This window comes from Hypanus sabinus, chromosome 16 (genome assembly GCF_030144855.1).
Source record: "Hypanus sabinus isolate sHypSab1 chromosome 16, sHypSab1.hap1, whole genome shotgun sequence".
Lineage (NCBI taxonomy): Eukaryota > Metazoa > Chordata > Chondrichthyes > Myliobatiformes > Dasyatidae > Hypanus > Hypanus sabinus.
In genome coordinates, this window is record NC_082721.1 from 87,323,179 (window position 1) to 87,345,381 (window position 22,203).

Below are 22,203 nucleotides of genomic sequence, written 5' to 3' on the forward strand. Positions count from 1 at the left end.
GATGTATACAAGCAACTGTACCTACAAAAACAACTAGTTTCCCCTCTCCACTTTCAGTAATTATTTTTTTATTAGTCTTGCCTGTTTCTGATGTCTTTTATTACAATACTGAGGTATGATAACCACATTAGGTGTTTTTCATGTATTTTCTGACTTCAGACAAAATTAACTTATAGATGTTTGTGAAATGGACTCTTTAGTTGTCTGAGAAAGGCATGTAATTTTTTCAAATCCCACATTATATAGCCTAAAGCTCTGGAGAGTTTTCAGATGGAGTTATATGCCATAATTGCAGGTTATATGAAGGATAAGTAGTGGATGAATGGTCTTTTTTGCAACAACAGGTATGTTTATCTGTTCAGGGTCCTTTTATAAAAATGAAAGGTTCTGCAGATTGTGGAAGATCTTGAGCAATACACACACAACGTGCAGGAGCAACTCAAAGCCAGAGGGGAATAAACAGTCAACGTATTGCACCTAGACCAGGGGTCGGCAACGTTTACCACTGAAAGAGCCAATATGGACCCATTTCCCACAGAAAAGAAAACACTGGGAGCCACAAAACCCGTTTGACATTTAAAATGAAATAACACTGCATACAACGGTTTTTTTTTTTTGCCTTTATGCTATGTATAAACAAACTATAATGTGTTGCATTTATGAAATTGATGAACTCCTGCAGAGAAAATGAAATTACATTTCTGCATGCAACAAAAACATTTTGAACTCCGAAAAAAAGACGTTGGGTTGAAGGTTACTCCATAGTTAGCCTACCTTGGATCGAAGAATTAAAAGAAAGCGCGCACTGGCGGGTGTCAGGCATTGGCAGTGGTGACGTATGTTAATAGCGATAAAAAACACGTAGCGGTGTGCTACACGCAGCGCTAAAATAAAGACTGCAGTCAAAGGTAACTTTATTCGAACTAAACAGCCTTGATTTAAAGCCTCCCTCAACCCGTCCCCGTGGGCGCGGATGCTCCAAAAAACACGTACTCACAAACCCCCGTAGGCTATCTCCCTTAGCCGGAATGGTGGCTAATTGTGAACCGGTTCGGATGTGCCAGGAAATGGGGTCTCCACAACGTTTTCAGATTGTACAAGATCACCATAATCTTCAAATTTCGAATTACATTTCAAAAACTAACAAACCACGGGGAGCCGCAACACAGAGATGAAAGAGAACGCATGCGGCTCCGGAGCCGCGGGTTGCTGACCCCTGACCTAGACCCTTTGTCAGGTTGTAATAGAATGGAGTTGGGAGACGTTAATACATTCTTCTCTTTCATTTCCAGCCCCACAGATACACCAACCCTAAGTGAAAATACATTAAATGTAATTGGTTTAAAATTCTGCCATTTGAACATCCTTTAAGTTAATTCCTTTAAATGGATTTAAAACTGGATATCCTCCACACAGCTCTATAAGTAGTACTTCTCTCAAAAATTCCAAAATATAATTGATTTTAAAGAATTTTTTAAAATATCTAGTTTACTGAAGTCCTTCAGGGAAGGAAATCTGCTACTCTAGCCCATGCTGCCCTTGTATAGCACCTTGGTGATCTCACCTATTATTCGATAATAGCTCCTCTCCCCTCCCCCCCCACTAGGAAGGTCAGATCACAACCTGGTGCATCTCAAACTCTGCTACGTGCCTCTGGTGAAGAGTAAGCCTGCAACCTCGAGGACAGTGAGGAAATGGTCGGGGGAGGCTTATGAGGCACTCCAGGGTTGTTTGTTTTGAGTTGACAGACTGGCAGGCCCTCTGTGAGCCACATGGAGAGGACATTGATGGGCTCACAGAGTGCATCACTGGTTATATCAAGTGGTAACGAAACCGGGATCAATAAAGTATGTCTGTCTGTCTGTGTGGGCTGCAATGTTCTGGCAAGAACTGTCCTTTGTTATTCAAATAACAAGCCATGGGTAACTAAGGGCATCCTGAATGCTAAAAAGAGGGTTTTAGAGATGGAAATAGGGAGGAGCTGAGGACAATACAGTGGGACCTGAAAGCCAAGATCAGGGAGGCTAAAGACAGGTATAGGAGAAAGCTTGAGTGGAAACTCCAGCAGAACAACATGAGGGAGGTCTGGAGTGGGATGAGGACCATCACTGGGTTCCGGCAAACTGGCAACAGAGGAGCTGAAGGCAGTGTGGACAGGGCCAACGAACTTAACCTGTTCTTCAACAGATTTGACACTGTGGCCCCTGCCCATCCCCCACATGATTCATCTGTTGTCGGCCCCCAACCAACACATACTTCACTCTCCCCTCCTACCCCTCCTCACAGCCCCCCACCCTGCTCTCATGACTACACCCCTCCCCCACCTGAAACCACCACGGTGGGCTTCACAGCTGAACAGGTAAAAAGACAGCTGAAACGTCTCCACCCAAGCAAGGCTGCAGGCCCAGATGGTGTCAGCTCCAGGGTGCTCAAAGCCTGTGCCCCCCCCAGCTATGTGGAGTACTTCACCATGTCTTCAACCTGAGCTTGAGTCTCCAGAGGGTTCCTGTGCTGTGGAAGACGTCCTGCCTTAATCCTGTACTGAAGACGCCGTGCCCCAGTGGCTCCAATGACTACAGACCGGTGGCATTGACCTCCCACATCATGAAGACCCTGGAGAGACTTGTTCTAGAGCAGCTCCGGCCTATGGTTAGGCCACACTTAGACCCCCTCCAGTTTGCCTATCAGCCCTGACTAGGAGTTGAAGATGCCACCTGCTGTACCATGTCTATGCCCATCTGGCCAAGCCAGCGAGCACTGTGAGGGTCATGTTTATTGACTTCTTCAGTGTGTTCAACACCATCTGCCCTGGTCTGCTGGGTGAGAAGCTGACAGTGATGCAGGTGGATGCTTCCCTGATGTCATGGATTATTGATTACCTGACTGGCAGACCACAGTACGTGCACTTGCAACACTGTGTGACAGACAGAGTGGTCAGCAGCACTGGGGCTCCACAGGGGACTGTCCTGTCTCCCTTTCTCTTCACCATCTACACCTCGGACTTCAACTACTGCACAGAGTCTTGTCATCTTCAGAAGTTTTCTGATGACTCTGCCATAGTTGGATGCGTCAGCGAGGGAGATGAGGCAGAGTACAGGGCTACAGTGGGAAACTTTGTCACATGGTGTGAGCAGAATCCTCTGCAGCTTAATGTGAAAAAGGCTAAGGAGCTGGTGGTGGACCTAAGGAGGGCTAAGGCACTGGTGACCCCTGTTTCCGTCCAAGGGGTCAGTGTGGACATGGTGGAGGATTACAAATACCTGGGGATATGAATTGACAATAAACTGAACTGGTCAAAGAACACTGAGAAGGGTCAGAGCCGTCTCTACCTCCTGAGGAGACTGAGGTCCTTTAACATTGCCGAATTATGCTGAGGATGTTCTACGAGTCTGTGGTGGCCAGTGCTATCATGTTTGCTGATGTGTGCTGGGGCAGCAGACTGAGGGTAGCAGACACCAACAGAATCAACAAACTCATTTGTAAGGCCAGTGATGTTGTGGGGGTGGAACTGGACTCTGACGGTGGTGTGTGATAAGAGGATGCTGTCCAAGTTGCATGCCATCTTGGGCAATGTCTCCCATCCACTCCATAATGTACTGGTTAGGCACAGGAGTACATTCAGTCAGAAACTCATTCCACTGAGATGCAACACTGAGTGTCGTAGGAAGCCATTCCTGCCTGTGGCCATCAAACTTTACAACTCCTCCCTCAAATTGTCAGACACCCTGAGCCAATAGACTGGTCCTGGACTTATTTTGACTTGGAATAATTATATTGATCTATTTCTACACTATTCTTGGTTGGTGCGACTGTAACAAAATCCAATTTCCCTCGGGATCAATAAAGTATGTCTGTCTGTACTCCTTTCTCCTGCAGTATTAGTGTAAAAAATTTTATTGATATAATGCTTCCGCACTCACTAGCTGGTTTACCTTATTTTCAAATGTCTTCTCTTCAATGAAGATAGTTCTGAATTTCTCAGTCTTTAAGTTAATCCTCCCAGCAGGGCCAGACTACTTACTAGCAGTTTTATAACATTTTGTATCCTCTGTGACTAAGCTTGCCCTCAAATGTAAAAGGCTATCTGTGTCATATGTTGCACTAAATTGTATAAATAGTTTTAAGCTGTTAGTATTGATGTAGAAAGTGTTAAATTGCTGTCTAGTGCTGATCACTATGTCTTAGACTTTCACTGTTGTGGAAATCACGGACTTCTAGTCTTAAATTTCTGAATCAGAATCAGGTTTAATATCACTGGTCTGTCATGAAATTTGTTGTTTTTTGCAGCAGTACAATGCAATGCAATAATAAAAAAAACAAATTGCAACAAGTGTATATAAATATATATACTACCAGTTTAAAATGCCACTGCTGAAGTTGTGCAACTTAACGGTATTTCAGAAGGCAAAAAATATGAATAAAAACAGCACTAATAACTCCTGTTCTGAAATAAATTGTGGTCAACTATCACTGCAAACAATGAAGAAGCAAGAGGAGGTAGAGTTGTTTCAAAGCATGAGTTGTACCGGTGTGTTACAAAGCCGGAACACAATGTGTTCAAGATGCAGTCGAAAATGGAGTTGGTATCGCTGTTACTGTTGGAGTGTACGATTTGGAGAAGAGTTGATGTGAAAGAGTTTTGATATCTGTCTGTCTAACGTGAGGTTGGATCGCTCCAAGCACCATTCATGCTCCTATACCACCTTCTTGATGGTAGCAATGAGAAGATGGCACGTCCTGGGTAATGGGGGCCCTTAATGATCTGCTACTTCAATTCCCTACTGAATTCCGACACTGGCTTATAGCTGTGGTCTCCTGCACTGTTATCATGAGATCCAATGTAAAAGGAACAATGTCTCATCTGTCATCTGGTCACTATGCAGCTTGCAGGATTCAATATTGGATCTGCCGTCTTTTGATACTTTGCTCATTCTGTTAGAACTGGCTATTTTTGCCTAGCATTCCTTTGTATAATCTGATCTGAATTTGTCTCAGTGGACAAGATTATACAGGATTAGCAACACACACCTCAAAGGAGGGACATCACAGTAGCGTAGCAGTTAGCACAGTTGTTTTACAGTATGAGCTGTAAGATCCAGGATCAATTCCAGCTACTCAGCAAGGAATTTGTACTTTCTCCCGTGAGTGCATGGGTTTCCTCTGGTTGCTCCGATTTCTTCCCACATTCCAAAGACTTGCGGTTAGGATTAGTGAGTATAGGCATGCTAATTGACGCAGGAAACATGGCAAAATGTGGGCTGTCTCCAGGACATCTTGGACTGTTGGACATTGACACAAAACAATGTATTTCACTGCATGTTTTGATGTGACATAACCAATATAGCTCATTGAGTTTTTTCAGCATTTTGTGTGTGTTAATCTGACAAATAAAAGCTAATCTTTTAATGGCCATTATTATTTCACCTTATTGAAAGTAACTGACTTTTTTGCATCCATTGGCTTTCTCGCCTTCTCTGCTACCTAAACTAATTTTTGCCTTTCACGTTCTCCGATTTGAAGCACTCTTTTCTCTTTTTCAGCATTTTGCTTTTCCAGCATTTTCTGTTTTATTTCACGTTGCCTTTTACATTGGTTCTCCTAACGCCACCAGAGGGCAGCATTGGTAAAATAAACTTGTTGCTCCCAAATTGGGAGAAATCTTTTCAAATGTAACAAACCAGAATCGAAGTCCAGCTGATGTTTGCTAGGAATCGTGGTTTGTGGTACATGACTTGAAGCATCAATAGCGGTGGGATTTACTGAGCCAATCATTTAATAGAAAACATTTATCCTGCCCCTTAGAAGCAAGGTAGCAATCAGTAAAAAGAAGAAAAAAATGGGGCTTTAACAAAATGGCATTGATGTTACTGTGTTAATACTGTTTTCAAAGGGGGCATGAAAAGGTCAGAGTTTTTTTTGCTATATGCAAAAGGAAATCTATGCACAGATGCAATAAAAAAAACTTGCAGCAACATTGCAGGCACATGGCAATATACATCCTGTGGCCATTTTATTCGGTACACCTTGATATGCAAATATCTAATCAGTCAACACACTGCATCTGCAGATTTTCTCCGTTATCTAATTAGTCAATCATATGGCAGCAACTCTTTCATAAAAGCATGTAGACATAGTCAAGAGGTTCAGTTGTTCCGACCAACATCAGAATGGGGAAGAAATGTGATCTAAGTGACTTTGAAGAACGCACAATACATCAAACCTTGAAGTGGATGCTCTGCACCAGCAGAAGACCACATCTGGTTCCACACCTGTACCTAATAAAGTGGCCACAAGAAAAATAAATTACTCAATTTATATAAATCCATTGCAGTGCAAAGTACACAGTGGTCATAGTGTTGTTGCATTAAGGTAGGGGTTATAATTGTAAAGTGCAAATGGGAAAATAAAAGCCAATGTAATTATACTTTGTCTTTTTCAGTGGAAGTAACACTTTCTATCTGCTGTAATAACCAGAATCTCCCTGTGGTCGGCCATTTTAATTCCACTCCATCCCAATAAATGTCATGCCTATCCACTGCCTCCTTTTCTGTCACATTGAGGCCAGGAGCAAATTGGGGGTACAATATGTTATATTGTATCTTGGTAATTTCTCATATACCATTTGTTTTTCCTTATCCTTCCTGCTCCTTTACTCCTGTTTCTCCTCCCCTATCCTCACAGCCCATCACCACCTACATCTTCCTCCCTCTGCTTCCCTACCACTTTCCCATATTCTGGTCCACTGTCCTGTCAGACTCTTCCAACCCTTTTCATCTTCCACTTATCACCTCCCAACTTCTCACTTCATCTGTTATACACCCCCCCCCCCCACTTCTCTCGCCTCCTTCCTTTCCCTTCTCACCTGTATTCACCTATCACCTTTTAGCTCATGGTCCTCTCCACCCATTGGTGGAGATGAAGCCTGAATGTTCACTGTTCATTTTCCTGTATGGATAATGCCTGTCATCCCGAGTTCTCCCAGCATTTTGTGTCTGTTGCTGCACATGTCCAGTATCTGCAGTCTCTCTTGTGTTTGAAATATTTTGGGATTTTTGAGTGTTATTCAGCAATGCCCTTAGTAGATTTAATTGATTAAGTACTATAATGGTGTAATTGCTTGAGTCAAGTATGATGTACTCCTAACGGGCTATTCACTTTAATGGGGAATGCCTGTGCATGACTTTGTTTAACATGGGGAGACTGCTGCATGGGCAGCCAACACACTCCTTGACAAATCAGGGTCAGTGTCCAGTGACGTGGCATGTAGGATGACTTCATTGCTGCAGCCTTCCTCCATCTTCACTGTTGTGATTTGTCATCATTTCTGACCAGCTCCACCATTGAGGTCTTTATTGGATCACTCTTTATCTGGAACCTCCCCCCTGACTTTACTGCCATGGGTGACACTACCAGGAGCGAAGCTCTAGACTACATAGCTCTTGTGATCTCAGGAACTCACAAGCCCTCCACAATCACAAGGTAATAATCCATGGAGAACTATATAGGCTTCTTGTTCAACTAACCATAAACACCATAGTAAACTGCTTATATAATGTGTATTGGTTCTGTGTGTCAGTGATTGGAGTACGAAAGGTAGGTAGAATGTGCTGCAGGAAGCCTGCAAGCCAGTTGCTTACATTTATGGAGTTCTTGATCTATCAGAGGAAGAGACTCTGACCAAGGCTTCCTTGGATTGGGTCATTTCCATTGAAAGCAGCATCTAATTCCTCAAAGCCTCATTGCACGATGATCAATATAAATAGTGACTTTCCCCATTACATGGGTGCTCAAAGAGCAGGTTCTGAGTGGCATATGGTAAGAAGGGAGCTTCATCCGATATCTCATTTTAACTGATCCTTTCAAAATGTCAGACGGACATAGGGAAATTATTTTTGCTCAGTTAATCAAGTGGATGTTTGCTTCTATTTGTCGAGAGGTCAAGGTCCTTTGAGCAGAGCTGACCACTGATTAAATCTTCAACGTTGCCTGTGTTTCAAGGCTCCTGTGCGCACAAATAATCACAGGTGAATTTCCTCTTATTTCTGCTGTCAAGATCTAGTGAATCCTATTTGTAAACATAGATTCTACAGATGCTGGAAATTCAGAGGAACACACACAAAGTGCTGGAGGAATAACCAGTCAATGTTTTGCACTCTCAACCCAAAATTTTGAGTATATTCCTCTTCATGGATGCTGCCTGAATTTTCCCCAACATTTTGTGTGTGTTGCTATGAACTGAATTTGATAGATTTTCATCCAAGTTACGTGGTTAAACAAGCCTTAGCTTTTCCATTTGTAAAGCCTAGATAAAACGAGGAAGAGTGGATATGATTCCTGCTGATAATAACGTGTCACGGAACATTAACTGCTTCTCTTCCACAGATTCTGCTTGACCCACTGAGATATACAGTGCATACAGCACAATGGGTCACATTCACTATGGCTGTTGTTTCTGTTTGCTCATAAACTCATGATTCTTTTTAGCCAAACAGGATGAATTGAAGACAATGTTAGCATTACTGACAACTTGTATCTTGGTTTTAATAATGATCTGCCAGCTACAATAACTTCCTCCCATTGAGTACCTTCAATGGCTTGGGTAGAAATCCAATGCAATGCTTGCAAAACTTAACCTGTGTGAGTCTGCAGAGCTTGGAAGTACTGAAGATACAGCCTTCTCTCCCAGTGCTGCCATTTCACCCCTGACCATATTGCTCTGAATAACATTATAAGTTACTCATGTGGAAGGACGAAAGATGAAAGTGGGTTTGTCTTGCCAATATTGGAAGTGATTTCATTGAAGTGCACAAAATTCACATGGGCATATCATAAGCACAAGAGATTCAGAAGATGCTAGAAATCTAGAGTAACGTACAAAAAGTCAAGCAGCATCTATGAAAAGAAATAAACAGTCAACATTTAGGGCCAAGACTCTTCATCAAGTCTGGAAAGGAAGGTGGTAGGGGAGTGGAGAATTTGCCAGAATAAGGTGGTGGTGGTGCTAGATGGAAAAAATAAAGGGCTGATAAAGAAGAATCTGATAGAGGAGAGTGGACCGTGGGAGAAAGGAAAGGATGAGGGGTATCGTAGAGAGGTGATGGGTAGGTGAGAAGAGAAAAGGTATGACGTGAGCCACAATTGGGAATGGAAGAAGATGGAAGGGAGTTGGGGAAAAGTTACTGGAAGTAGAGAAATGGATGTTCATGCCATCAGGTTGGAGGCTAAATTTGTGTGTGTGGAGGGGGTTGGGGGTGGTTGGTGTCACATTTCTAGTCACATTAAGTAACCATTCAGGAGTCAGTTTTTTTTTAACTGAAGGCAACGAATCTTTGAAATTCATTGTACAGGTCAAAGGGGGAGGGGGTGTCAGTCACCAAGGATATTTAATAGTTTCATCTAATAGCAGAGAATGTGTACAGTATACAACCTGAAATACTTGCCCTTTGCAGACATCCATGAAACAGAAGAAAATCCCCAGAGAGTGAATGACAGAAATTGTTAGAACCCCAAACCCCTCCATTCCCCACCCCACCAAATGCATGAGCAACAGCAAAGAATCAACCCTTTCCTTCTCCCACTTGTTCCAGAATCATCCCCTGCCACCCACCAAGCAATAGCAAAGCTTCCAATCAGACCATGATCTAGAGTCCATCAAAAACCATTGTCCATCCCAACACTTGGACATGCCACAGGCTCTTTCTCACTAACGAGGGAGAGAGGGGAATCATTCCAGCCACAGCGAGCGGGGCAGCCAACAACTCACTGTTTCAACATTACAGTTTGCAGCTGCTTTATTTCAAATTCTCCTAACTTGAGAATCATCAGCAAACTCTCTCTCACCATCGGAAGAGATAGGGTAACATTTTGAATATTAAAGGATTAAAGGGAAGAGGTTGCTGGAGAAGTAGCAATGGGGTGAAAAATCTTATTGAGGCATTTGGACAGACACAATGAGCAGATGGAATGGAGGAATGTGGATTGTGTGCAGGCACGGGATTAGTTTATGTTGGTTTAGTGACTGGCACAGACATATGGAGGATCAGGCTCAAGGCACTGGGTGGCTGATTTCTATGCTTTATAATTTGTTCCACTCATTGTTAGTTTTTTTTGTTGTCCCATTTACTGAGATAACAATGAGATAAAAGGTAGGTAGATAAAAGTAGTAGAAAAGGAGAAAAAAACTAGAATGCAGGACGTTGGAAACAAAGCAATTATGCTTTGTCACAGGGCCAGCAACCTGTGTTCAATTCTGCCACATTTTGTATGTTCTCTCTGAGACCAGGTGGGTTTCCTCCCACTTTACAAAGACATACAGGTTAGTAGTTTAGTTAGTTACGTGGGTGTAATTGGATGATGCAAACTTGTTGGGCTAGAAGTACCTGTTATTGGACTCTATCTCTAAATTAAAAAAATGTAAATTAGTGTTATAGAGAAAGTGCAGTTCAGGTAGACAAAGTGCAAGGGAGTTGATAAAGTAAACTGTGAAATCAAGAGTTCATCTTTATTGTACTAGACCTCTATTCAATCGTCTTATAACAGTGGGATAGAATCTGTCCTTGATCCTGGCTCTCAAGCTTTAGTATCTGCTGAGCGTTTGGAGGGAAGAGAAGAGAGAATGATGGGTGGAAAGGCCTTGACTATAGGCTTCTTTGTCGAGACAGTGGTAAGTGTAAAATCAACAGTGTGCAGGGAGGCTGGTTTTTATGATAGATTGGGCAATGTTCACAACTCTGCAATTTTTTTGCAATCTTGGACAGTCTTGGAGCAGTTGCCACATTAAGCTGTGATATATCACAATAGGATCCTTTCCATGGTGAATGGGAATTGTACATCGAAAAGTAATGGGAAAAGAATTTCCACTGTGACTAGGAGCATTAAACATAGCAAGAATAACCCATCAGTTGCAACTCCTTGAAGTCCATGCATTTTAATTAATTTTGTAATAAAATGTAAGACTGTTGCCCTATTAAGTATGACAAAGTCTTACTTAAAATAGACATGAAGAAAATGCATTAAAAACTAAACGTAAAATATTCCAATCTAACGCCTAGAAAATTGTTTCTGTTTGCTGCGTCAGCACAGTGTACTTTGCTTATTCATTCAATTGAAGCATTGTACACTGAGGTTGTGTACAATGCTTTGACGCATAATCCAGGCTCAGACTTCCTACTTGGGAGCACCATGCTGGAGGATCTGCTGTGTTGCAGTGAGTAACCAATGGGAGTACAGAATACAACAAGCCAGGCCATAAAGGATGTTGACGTTGACATCCAGGGAACCAAGACCAATCACGTCACTGCTGGAGACTCGTGAAATGTTTACAAAGTACCTAGACTAACATTTGAATCAGTAAGACATAAAAGGCTATAGACTATTTCAGATATATGGGATTAACTTAGATAGATAAAATGGTGGCATGGATGTGGTAGGCCAAAGGGTCTCTGTTCTGTATGAGCTAATGGGATTTCCAACTGCTACCTTACAGGTATGATCTTCCGTAAGTGGTGGTAAATGCACTGCACCCTTAAAGTGTCTTAAGCAATGCACCAGTCTTTGGGAAGCATGTTTGACTGAGAGTTGAGGAGAAGCAAGAGAAGACAATTTGGATTGTGGATTCTGACATCCCAATGAATTTACAATCCTGTCAGTGGGTGGGAGATGGCATTGGATGTTTCGACCCTCAGCAAACTCAGAAAACTGATATAATGAAAGCTGTTTGACCTAAAATGGTAGCTGTTCATCTCTCCACTGATGCTGCTTAACCTGCTGAGTGTTTCCAGAATTTCATGTTTGGAAACAGTCCTTTTGAGATGCAGATGAAGTAGAAACTACAGCAATGTCACTAAATTTAAAAAAAAAGCAGAAAAGATGTGGTATGAATGTTAGTATATCTGAAATGTGCTTTAAAGCAATCCATATAAAAGCAGGTCCAAGTGAAGGGTCTCGACCTGTAATGTTGAATGTCCATTTCCCTCCATGGCACTGCCTGATCCACTGAGTTCCTCCAGTGGTTTGTTTTTGTTTGCTCCAAATTCAAGCATCTGCAGTCTAATAAGTCTTAAAATTGGCTACCAAGCATTATTGACAGGTCAGTTAGTAAATTATCTCCCACCTAGCAGCAGGTTTTCCATTATATGCACCAGTTTATAAATTATCAGACATGCCACTTGAAATCCTAAGGGCTTATACATTTGGGTGGAATGTGTGTATTGTGACCAAGTATCTGGTCATGTAGAAAAACAATGGCCATGTGGAAGGATAGAGCAGAGCCTCCACTAACTTCCCTGGTTTAGAGTTGATCAGAGCTGAAATATATTGTGAAACTTGTTGTTTTGCAGTGGCAATACATAAAAATTACTATGTTATAATAAGAGTACAGTATATATTAAAAAACACTGAAAAGAGACAAAAACATTCATGGACCATTCAGAAATCTGATGGAAGAGGGGAAGAAGCTGTTCCTAAAACATTAAGCATGTGTCTTCACACTTCTGTACCTTCTCCATGATGGTAGTGATGAGAAGAGGACATATCCTAGATGGTCGGCATCCTTCATGATGGATGCTGCCTTTCTGAGGCATTGCCTTTTGAAGATGTCCTTCATAAAGGGAAGGCAAGTGCCCATGATTGAGCTGGCTGTGTCTACAACCCATTGCAATTTTTTATCCATTCCTGTGCATTGGTGCCACCATATCAGTTAGAGTACCAATTAGAGTATTCTCTACTGTACATCTGTAGAAATTTTCTGGAGTCTTTGGTGACATATCTAAATCTCAAGCTCCAAATGAAATAGAGCAGCTAGCATGCCGCCTTCATAATTTCAGTTTTAAGTTCCTAGCATCAACATCCCAGATCCACTGCTGGCCTCCTGATGAGGGCTGGTGTGTGTTCTTCCGACTTCCCCTTCCTGAAGTCCACAATCATTTCCTTGGTCCAACTGATGTTGTGTGTGAGTTTGACCCCTTAAAGCAGATGATTATGAGTGTAAGCATTATTCACAGTGAATGACACTGAAGCATTCAAGGAAGTTTTCAGGGAAGTGATTCCTGGTTACTGAAACTCAATTACCTGGCTATCCATACATAACAGGAGAAAATAATTTTCTGCTTGTATATTTAATTGGAGGTGTTGATTGCACATTCCACCGTAGATACACATTAGCTGTTCTGGCAGACATCTCCAGACTCGGCTCACTGACAGTTCTCTTCTCCAACTCCTGTGAGTTGTGACAGTTGCGGTGTGCGCTGTCACCATTCTCAATTAGGGAAGGCGCAGGGTGATGTTACTGCAGTTGTCAACTGACAGAGACTCGTCACATTAGGGAGGCGTATGGAGGTGCTGTGATAACACAGACAAGTTCTACCACTGTGAATTCAGCGATGTGCTCTACAAATGCCATTCAAGCAGTATTTGCTATCAAAGTACTGGGATGCAGAGAAGGATTTTCGCACTATTATAGTAACTGCTATTTTTATCCTCTCTAGAAATTATCTGCTCATTATAAAATACTGTTTACTGCTATGATGGGTTTGCAAGCTCTCCAGGATGGAGTGAAGTCTCCTTGAGCTGCAGAATAACTGTAGAAAACTGCAAATAAACCCACGTGGGGTAAACAAATCCTTGGAAACATAAATGTTTAAAGAAAAAGTGCACATTTCCTTTGAATTCCCCAAATTTAATTGAGGATGAATTTCAGAAGGAAAATGGAACGTAACAGAGCATAGAAGTCTGTTTGCTTTTTAATGGGTGAACCTATCAATAAATGTAAGGTTGGGCAGCCCATGGCAGGGAGGAGAGGAGGAAGACCAAGATGTCAGTCAGAGGGGAAAAGCCTGCAGGAAATTTGATCAGAGTTGATCACTCTTTGCTTGGCAGTGTCCCAAATAGGCAGGCTGGTCAGTTATCTTGGAGCCGCCTGGTGGCTGAATACAGACCACGAAACAAGTGCATTTAGTTGTAACTTGTAATCACATTACATTCAACTGCTGCTGAAATTCAGAATGCAGACTCTTCATCCACTAGTTATCTTAGGCTATCAATCTATTCCAGACCATCAAGCTGAATTCAGGTCCACCCACATTGGTTCTGTTCCTATGTCACATAATTGGATGGCTATATGGGAGGGAAGGGTTAAGTTGATCTTGGAGTAGGTTAAAGGGTCAGCACAACGTTATGGGCTGAAAGGCTTATACTGTGCTGTACTGTTCTATGTTAAGGATAAAGCTTAGCTTTATTTGTCACATGTACATCGAAACATATGGTGAAATGCGTCATTGTGAAGGATTGTGCTGGGCAGCCCAAAATTATCGCCATGCTTCCAGCACCAGCATAGCATCTCACAGCTCACTAACCTTTAAGAAATGTATGAAATTTGGGAGGAAACTGGAGCACCACGCAGTAAAAGGGAAAACGTGCAGACTTCTTACAGACAGCAGTGCGAATTGAACCTGGGCACTGCAAAGCATTGCACTATCCGCTCTGTTACTGACAACCAATGGTGAATCCATTGCAATTTGTTAAGTTATTCTTGTACCAGGGTGATTAATCTTTTTGAGTTCTAGGTAAGAATGATCCATAAGTCTTTGCACTATATGTACTAAAGGTAAATAGAGAGAGACGAAGGGAGCTGGGCTGCTTATCTGGTGCAGTGACCAAGAAGGTGAAGTAAGATTAATGCATTGTACCTTGAATTGTGTATCTCCTCTCAGATGGAAATGGTGGATAATGGTCCACTTGGGAAAGGAACAGGTCCTGTTCCTGGTCCCAAGGTCCTGAGCATTGCCAAATGTATTGCCACATTGCTATCTGTCAGGATTTACCTTGTGTACCAGCATCTTTCATGAGCTGCAACTTCCCAGCTCTTTACTTCACCCTCCCCCAGTTTCACCTATCACCTGTCACCTTGTACTTTGTTCTCCCCTCACCACCTTATTCTGACTTTTCCCTTTCCTTTCCGGTCTTGCTGAAGGGTCTCGGCCTGAAACATCGACTGTGTACTCTTTTCTGTAAATGCTGCCTGGCCTGCTGAGTTCCTCCAGCATTTTGTGTGTGTTGATTTGGACTTCCAGCATGGCTCAGTCATTCAGTGGTTCCATTTAATATCAGAGAATGCATACAATATACATCCTGAAATTTTTACTCTTCACAGACATCCGGAAAACAGAGGAGAGCCCCAAAGAATGGATGATAGAATAAAATGTTAGAACCCCAAAGCCCCACCTCCCCCTCTCATGCACAAGCAGTGGCAAACCATCAACCTTCCCCCCCCCCCCCTCACCCTTGTTCCAGCGGGAACATCAGCCCTCCCCCCACCCACTGTGCAAGCAATAGAAAAGCCTGCAAAGAGACCATCATCTAAAAACCACAGAACTTGGATATGCCACAGGCTCTGTCTCTCTAATGAAGGAGAGAGAGGTATCACCCCTTCCATAGTGAAAGGGGAGACTCAGCTCGCTGTTTCAATATTATAGTATGTAGCGCTGCTTATTTGCACTCATCTAACTTGAAATCCAGCTGCTGCTGTTGAGGATCTGTGTTCAGAGTAAGAGACCTATGCGGAGCATAAATACTTCAATGGATCAGATAGGCCTTTTCATTTCTCGAAGCTATGCAGATGTTTGTATAGCTGATATTTAATGGTCAGCATGCTTGATCTCATGCTGAATCAGTCATGAATGTGATTCAGTCTTCCACTCTCTGCTGACTTTTGTCTACAGCAACTTGTGTTCCTGCATGAAGAGGATGAAAACTATCATTCAGGATCCCTGCTCAATATGACTCATGGTGTCATAGTGGTACAGTTGCAGATTTGGCGCTAATGGCATCGTAGTGTAGTGGCTAGCACAATGCAGAGACCGCGATTAGGCTTCAATTCCCACCTCTGCCTGTAAGCAATTTGTACATTCTCCCTGTGATCATATGTGGGTCCTTTGGGGACAAGGTCTCTGGTTCCCTCCCACATTCCAAAGATATACGGCTTAGGGTGAGTTGTAGGCACGCCATTTTGATGATACTTGTGGGCTGCCACCCCACATTCTTGGAGTTTGTTGGCTGTTGACAGAAATGGAGCAATCCACTGTATGTTTTGATGTACGTATGAGAAGTTATAATCTTTAGATCTTTAGGCCATTGGGCCAGGCCAAAAGTTCAAATTCCATGGTCATTACTGGGATATTTAAAATGCGTTATTGAAATAAATTAGGATCCCAGAAGCATTGTGGATTCACTGTATTGTAAAAACTGGTCTTGTTGCCTCATGTCCTCAGGAAAGGAAACCTACCATGAGAGCCTGCAAAGAAATATGCATAGTAGATCAGTACCGCACAGGAACAAACTGTACAGAGCATCATGTCCACAGTAACCAGTATGCCAATCTAAGCTAATCTTATTGTTCTACGTGGGACCTCTATCTCTCCATTCTCTGCATGTTCTTGTGTCAGTCCAAAGGCCTTTTAAACATTGCTATCATATCTACTTCTACCATGTTTCAGTCACCTTCCACTACAAGTGGAAAGAAACCTTGCCTTGCATATCTCCTTCAAACCTCAGCCTTCTTACCTTGTGTAAGGAAAGCAATAAATATGATTCCTCCTTGATGTCTGCTAAAATGAAACAGTTGTATGTAAGATAAAATGATGTTAGCTTGGAGTAGGATTGCTCTGAGGAAGTACAAGAGAACCAGTCCTAATAAAGTTAAAACAGTACAAGTCTACAGATAGAGCAGTCGATAATGGTGAAAGACAAGTTTGTCTGGGGAAGGTGAGATCATTGTGCTGGTACCAAATGCATGTGAAAGAACTGGAGTGATATGGTCTGCTTTGAAGGCATCTTAATGGGTATAAAAAGAGGTACTTACATTGTTGTAATCATGACCGGTGCTAGTGCTCAGAACTGGAGAAGTTAGGGATAGGTATGTCGAGAGCGATAGACTATGTCAGATTAGAGAAAAGGATATGTGAAAATTGTTGGCATTCTGCAGATCAGCTCATTTAGTTCATAAGTATTATTTTGCTTTCTACTGCAGACATTTGTTTTTCTCTTTCTGTATTACATTTATGCTAGTTCTAATGAAGTGTTTTCTTGTGGCTCTCAACACGTGCAGTGCCTCTCATTGTTTGTGAATACATATGCAAATGTCCTGAGCTGAATCAGAAAAGAACACTGAATGAATTTTAAAATATTTTCGTTACTCCTTAATCATGTGCTCTCTGGTATTTGACATTACCACTCTTGGGCAATAGATTCTAACAATCTACCCTATCAATTATGCTTCTTATAGTTTTATCTATTTCTATCAAGTTACCCCCAGATGTCTAGAGGAAACAAGTTTATCCAATGTCTCCAATCCTGAAAGCATCCTGATGAACCTCTTCTAAACCCTCTCCAAACCTTCGCATCCTTCAAAAAGTAGAATGACCAGAGCTATATACAATACTCCAATTGGCCAGATTAGTTATTGAATGACGAAAGGCTCAACAGCCAGATGACCTACTCTTACTGCTATTTCTTATTCTCTTACTGCTTCTTCCACCCATGCTGAGCTCATCAATTTCATTAACTTTGCCTCCAAAGTCCACATCTTATACAGACCCACTGACCCACATGATTATTTTGATGATATGTCTTCCACTCTGTTCCTTTCTCTCAGTTCCTCTGTCTGCGCCACATCTGTTCTCAGGATGAGGCTTTCCATCCTGTAATATCTGAGATGTCCTTTTACACAAAGTGGGGAAATGGGGCTGCCCTCATCCATATTTCCTCCATTTCCTACACATCTCCCCTCAACTCATCTACCCCACCAACATTATAGGGATGGCAGTCCACTTGTCCTTACCTACCATACTGTATCCAACAGATCATTCTCTGTAATTTCAACTATCTCCAATGGGATTCCACCACCAGGTACATCTTTCCTTTTCCCCATTCCTTCCACTTCCAGCAGAGATTACTCTCTCCATGATCCCTTGTCCACTTGTCCTTCCCCACAGCCCTCAGATTCAGAATATGATTCATTTACAGTGCCTATAAAAAGTATTCACCCCCTGCTTTAGAAGTTTTCATGTTATAATTTATGCAACATTGATCACAATGAATTTAATTTGGTTCTTTTGACTCTGATCAGCAGAAAAAGATATTTGTGTCAAAGTGAAAACAGATCTCTACAAAGTGATCTAAATGAATTACAAATATAAAACACAAAACAATGATTGCATAAGTGTTCACCCCCTTCAAGCCAGTGTGCAGTAGATGCACCTTTGGCAACAATTACAGCCCTGAGTCATTGTACATAAGTCTCTTTCAGCTTTGCACATCTGGACACTACAATTTTTCCCCATTCTTTACAAAACTGCTCAAGCTCTGTCAGATTGCATTGGGATCATGAGAGAAACGGCCCTTTTCAAGTCCAGCCACAAATTCTCAATGGGATTGAGGTCTAGATTCTGACTTGGCCACCCCAGAACATTAACTTTGTCATGTTTAAACCATTCCTTTGTAACTTTGGCTTTATGCTTGGGGTCATTGTCTTGCTGGAAAACAAATCCTCTCCCAAGTTGCAGATCTCTTGCAGACTGCATCAGGTTTTGCTCCAGGATTTCCCCGTATTTTGCTGCATTCGTTTTACCCTCTACAAGCCTTCCAGGGCCTGCTGCAGTGAAGCATTCCCACAGTATGATGCAGCCACCACCATGCTTCACGGTAGGAATGGTGTGTTTTTGATAGCGTTTGGTCTGGTCTTTTGGGCAAAAAGCTCAATTTTGATTGCATCAGACCAACCTTCTTCCAGCTGACTTCAGAATCATCCACATGCCTTCCAGAAAACTCTTGCCAAGATTTCTAGTGAGTTTTTTTTTAAACAGTGGCTTTCTCTTTGCCACTTTCCAGTAAAGATGTGACTGGTGAAGCACTCAGGCAACAGTTGTTGTATGCACAGCCCCTCCCATCTCAGCCACTGAAGCTTGGAACTCCTCCAGAGTTGTCAGTGGTCTCTTGGTGGTCTCTCTCACTAGTCCCTTTCTTGCACACTCACTCAGTTTTTGAGGACGGCCTGCTCGAGGCAGATTTCCAGCTGTGCCACTTCCTTTACATTTTTTGATGATTGACTAAACTGTACTCCAAAGGGATATTCAGTGACTTGGAAGTTTTGTTGTATTCATCTCCTGACATGTGCTTTTCAATAACTTTTCATGGCGTTGCTTGGAGTGTTCCTTTGTCTTCATGGTTGGTTTTTGCCAGGATACTGACTCACCAGTAGTTGGATCATCTAGATACATGTGCATTTTTACTACAATCAATTGAAACATCCTGACTGCACACAGGTGATCTCCATTTTACTGATTATGTGACTTCTAAAACCAGTTGGCTGCACCAGTGATAATTTGGTGTGTCATGTTAAAGCAGTGAATAATTATACAACAATTATTTTGTGTTTTATATTTGTAATTAATTCAGATCACTTTGTAGAGATCTGTTTTCACTTTGACATGCATGTCTTTGTTGATCAATGTCAAAAAAGCCAAATTATATCCACTGTGATTCAATGTTGTGAAACAATAAAATGTGAAACCTTGCGGGGGGGGGTGAATTCTTTTTATAGGCACCGTATTTATCATGTATCACCTGATTGAAACCTATCAAATGGTGAAAGACTATAATAGAGTAATTGTGGAGTGGATGTTTTCTATGGTGGGAACGTCTAGGACCAGAGGACGCAGCCTCAGAATAGAAGGGCATCCTTTCAAAACAGAGATGAGGAGGATTTTTTTTTTTAGCTAGAGAGTGGTGAATCTGTGGATTTGTTGCCACAACTTGCTGTGGAGGGCAAGTCTTTATGTATATTTTAAAGCAGAGATTGATAGATTCTTGATTAGTCAGGGCTTGAAGGGATCAGGGGAAAGACAAGAGATTGGGGCTGAGAGGAAGAATGGATCAGCCATGATGAAATGGTGGAGCAGGCTTAATGGGTCAAATGGCCTAATTCTGCTCCTATATCTTCTGGTCTAATGTACATTGATACATACATTGAACTGTGTTGTTTGCAATAGCAACCACTATAAGTTGAGTTAAGGATGTGCTGGGGGCAGCCATCAAGAATCGCCACACATTCTGGTACTAACACAGTAATCCTGAAATCTTCATATGATCAACACAAGAAACAACAACACAACAACAACAACAGCAACAAAACAAAGCAACATCAAAATAACCCCCTTTCCTGCCTCCCACCAGCAGACATACCTCCAACCCTAGGATAAGCCACCTCCAGGCCTGCAAACTCCAGTTGCTGACCTGGACTCATGGATATGCATACATTGGTCCTCCAACCTCTGGACACACCACCCCAGGGATCTTGACCATTGGGCCTCAACTTAGGGAGACACCAACTTTTTCCTCGGCCTTTATTCTTCAAACTTTGGTACTGACTCCAGGAGCTGCAGGTCAGGACTTTGAGCTCTGGGCATCAATCTCCCACATTTCCTACACCTCCTCCCTCACCATCATTCAAGCTCTATAAAGTCTTTTGAGTTCATGCCACACTTCACTTATGAGTCTTTTGCTGTATATGGTGCTCCATATGTGGCCTCCTCTACATCTGTGAGACACAATGCAGGTTGGGGCACTGGTTTATTGAGCACCTTCACATGGACCATCACAGCAGCCAAGATTTTTCAGTGGTTACTCATTTTCATTTCACTCCCCATTCCCACGCAGACATATCTGTCCATGGCCTCCCCTACTGCAACAGCATGACCAAATGCACCTTGGAGATGCAATTCCTCATATTCTGTCTCGATAGTCTCTAATTTAATTGCATGAACATTGATTTCTCTGATCAGCTAACCATTCCTCTCTGTACACCGTCCCTATCTTCTTGCTTGCCTTCATTCTGGTGTTTCTCTCACCCCTTCACATCTCCTCTCTGACCCATTACCTCCTTCTAGCTCCCCTCCTTCTTCCCTTTATTCCATGCTCCACATTCCTCTCTTATTAGGTTGCTACTTCTTCAGCCATTTACTATTTCCTCCTCTCACCTCCCAGCATCTTAAATCAGACCCTCCCCCACCCACTCACATTTTCCTTCATCTGGTCTCACCTACCATCTGCCAGCTTGTACTTTTTAAAGTTCAAAGTAAAATATATTATGTTTATTATCAGAGTGCATATACCAAATAAAACCCTTGAGATTCTTTTCCTGCAGGTATACTCAGCAAATCTATAGAACCGTTACTATAAATAGGATCAAAGAAAGCACAAATAGAGCATAGAAGAAACAAACTGGTGCAAATGCAAATATAAATGACTGGCAATGAAAAATGAGAGCATGAAATAACAAGATAGAAGAGTCCTTAAAGTGAGATCATTGTTTGTTGGAACATCTCAATAGAGAAGTGTAGTTAACCTCTTCCGTTCAAGACCCTGATTGTTGAGGGGTAGCAACTGTTCCTGAACCTGGTGGTGTGAGTCTTGTACCTTCTACCTGATGGCAGCAGCAAGAAAAGAACATGGCCTGGGTGGTGAGGATCTTTGATGATGGCTGCTGCTTTCGCACAACTGAGTTTCATGTAGATATGTTCAATGGTTGGGGAGGCTTTACCTGTGATGTACTGGGCTGAATCTACTACCTTTGTCAGACTTTCCATTGAAAGGCATTAGTTCTCCCACATCAGCCATGATGCAGCCAGTCAATATGCTCTCCACTACACATCTATAGAAGTTAGTCAAAGTTTTTGATGAGAAGTTGTTGTTATGACACCACTCAGCTAAATTTTCAGTCTCCCTCCTATATAATAATTCATCAACACGTTTGATACAGTCCACAACAGTGGTGTCATCAGTGATCTTGAGCATGGTGTTAAAGCTGTACTTAGCCACGCAGTCATAGGTGTAAAGTGAATAGAGCAGGGGGCTAAGCACACGGTCCTGTGGGGCACCTCTGCTGACGAAGATCGTGGAGATGTTTTTGCCAATCCGAACTGACTGCGGTCTGTATGTCAGGAAATCCAGGATCCAGTTCCCCCCTCTCACCCCACCTACTTACTCTGGCTTCTGCCTCATTCCTTTCCTCTCCTGGTGTAGCATCCTAATTTGGGGAAACAGGATGAGTGGAGATGAGCAAAAAGTTTGGCATGGGCCAATTGATGAAAGGACCTGTTTCTGTGCTGTGGAGTCAGACAGCAGGAGAGGATGACAAACATAAACATGTAA